Source organism: Rutidosis leptorrhynchoides, chromosome 10 (genome assembly GCF_046630445.1).
Source record: "Rutidosis leptorrhynchoides isolate AG116_Rl617_1_P2 chromosome 10, CSIRO_AGI_Rlap_v1, whole genome shotgun sequence".
NCBI classification, from domain to species: domain Eukaryota; kingdom Viridiplantae; phylum Streptophyta; class Magnoliopsida; order Asterales; family Asteraceae; genus Rutidosis; species Rutidosis leptorrhynchoides.
The window spans coordinates 273,032,125-273,034,711 of record NC_092342.1 but is presented as its reverse complement, the minus strand read 5'-3'; the positions used below and the strand labels follow the sequence as shown (position 1 = coordinate 273,034,711).

General features: G+C 34.0%; 1 non-coding gene across 1 annotated transcript; it reads right to left on the bottom strand.

The window, feature by feature from the left end:
• Positions 1–596: 596 nt before the first annotated feature.
• LOC139874097 (small nucleolar RNA R71) lies at positions 597–703 on the bottom strand. The gene has a single exon (XR_011767801.1). It is a non-coding gene; the product is annotated as a small nucleolar RNA R71 (small nucleolar RNA).
• Positions 704–2,587: the final 1,884 nt, after the last annotated feature.

The window sequence follows — 2,587 nt, the reverse complement described above, 5'->3', positions numbered from 1 at the left end:
CCAGTCGACCAAGTACTCCAATTCAAATTTCCGATAATCCATTTTTTGAACCCGACCTCACAGTTGAGAATTCGGAGGATATTCAAATACAATTTAGAGATCCTGAACCATTAATCTTTCCTTCGGAACCACCAATCATTCAAACAGAGATTGTCGAGGAACCAACCATTAAATCAGAATCCTCTAGTGATTCAGATCCAACAAATTCAATTATGGAGAATCTGGAACCTCTAAGTATGGAAGACCGAATGCGAGCTAAACGCACTGGCCAAGGTCACGCAATTACTCAACCTGACATTAATGCACCAGATTATGAAATCAAAGGACAAATCCTACACATGGTAACTAATCAATGCCAATTTAGTGGTGCACCGAAGGAAGATCCAAATGAACATCTTCGTACCTTTAATAGGATCTGTACACTATTTAAAATCCGAGAAGTGGAGGATGAACAGATATATCTCATGTTATTTCCCTGGACTTTAAAGGGAGAAGCCAAAGATTGGTTAGAATCGTTACCTGAAGGGGCGATTGATACATGGGACGTTTTAGTTGAAAATTTTCTTAAACAATTCTTTCTGGCATCTAAAGCCGTGAGACTTCAAGGAGAAATTGTTACGTTCACGCAGAAGCCAAATGAAACTTTATATGAAGCATGGACAAGATTTGGAAAGTTGTTAAGAGGATGCCCGCAACATGGTCTAGACACTTATCAAATAGTACAAATATTCTACCAAGGATGCGACATCACTACACGCAAAGACATCAATATAGCAGCTGGTGGTTCCATTATGAAGAAAACCGCAACTGACGCTTAAAAAATTATTGATAACACTGCTTCCCACTCACATGAGTGGCACCAAGAAAAAGATATCGTTAGATCATCTAAAGCAGCTAGAGCCGATTCTAGCCATGACTTTGATTCCATTTCCGCAAAGATAGATGCTGTCGAGAGACGAATGGAAAAGATGACTAAAGATATTGATAATGCTAAAAACGAACATATATTTCATAGCATTATTCCTCAAGAAAGACAAGCTTTTAGTTGCAATTGTTCTATTTACAAGTGATATTCGTTTAAATAATAAAAGGTGAAGACAAAAGACAGATTCGACGATTTGAAGACGCAAACGACCAAAAAGCTCAAAAGAACAAAAGACAATCAAAAAGGTTCCAATTATTGATAAGAAACGTCTCGAAATCACAAGAGTACAAGATTCAAAACGCAAAGTACAAGATATTAAATTGTACGCGAGGACGTTCGAAAATCCGGAACCGGGACCAGAGTCAACTCTTAACGCTCGACGCAACGGACTAAAAATTACAAGTTAACTATGTATATAAATATAATATAATATATAATTAATTATATTAATTATATATATATTATATATATATATAATAAAAACCGTCGGCAGCAGGAAACTCCAAGGGTGTAAAATGAAAATACCTCTCCGCGACTCGCGGAGTTTGAAGGGCTTTTTGCCGCGAGTCGCGGAGCCCCAAAAATCAAATCTGGCTATAAAATCAACCCGAATTCTGATAAAAAAAAACACAATATTTTCATCTCTCTCTCAATATATACGAGTAATATATATTTATATTTATAATTTATATTTTAATTTTAATTATAATTCTAATAATAAGGGTATGTTAGCGAATGTTGTAAGGGTGTAAGTCGAAATTCTGTCCGTGTAACGCTACGCTATTTTTAATCATTGTAAGTTATGTTCAACCTTTTTATATTAATGTCTCGTAGCTAAGTTATTATTATGCTTATTTAAAACGAAGTAATCATGATGTTGGGCTAATTACTAAAATTGGGTAATTGGGCTTTGTACCATAATTGGGGTTTGGACAAAAGAACGACACTTGTGGAAACTAGGCTATGGGCTATTAATGGGCTTTATATTTGTTTAACTAAATGAAAGTTTGTTAATGTTAATATAAAGATTTACAATTGGGCGTCCCTATAAATTACCATATAAACTCGATCGGACACGATGGGCGGGGTATTTATATGTACGAATAATCGTTCATTTAACCGGACACGGGAATGGATTAATAGCCACTAGAATAATTAAAACAGGGGTGAAATTACATTCAAGGGTAATTGGTGTAATTGTTAACAAAGTAGTAAAACCTTGGTTTACACGCAGTCGATAACCTGGTGTATTCATTAAACAAAGTATTAAAACCTTGTTACAATTCGAATCCCCAATTAGTTGGAATATTTATCTTCGGGTATAATAATAATTTGACAAGGACACTTGCAATTTATATTTATGACTGATGGACTGTTATGGACAAAAACCAGACGGACATATTGAATAATCCAGGACAAAGGACAATTAACCCATGGGCATAAAACTAAAATCAACACGTCAAACATCATGATTACGGAAGTTTAAATAAGCATAATTCTTTTATTTCATATTTAATTTCCTTTATTTTATATTTAATTGCACTTCTAATTATCGCACTTTTATTTATTGTTATTTCATTTTATCGCACTTTTAATTATCGTACTTTTTAATTATTGCAATTTAATTTTATCGCATTTTTATTATTTGCAATTTCATTATCG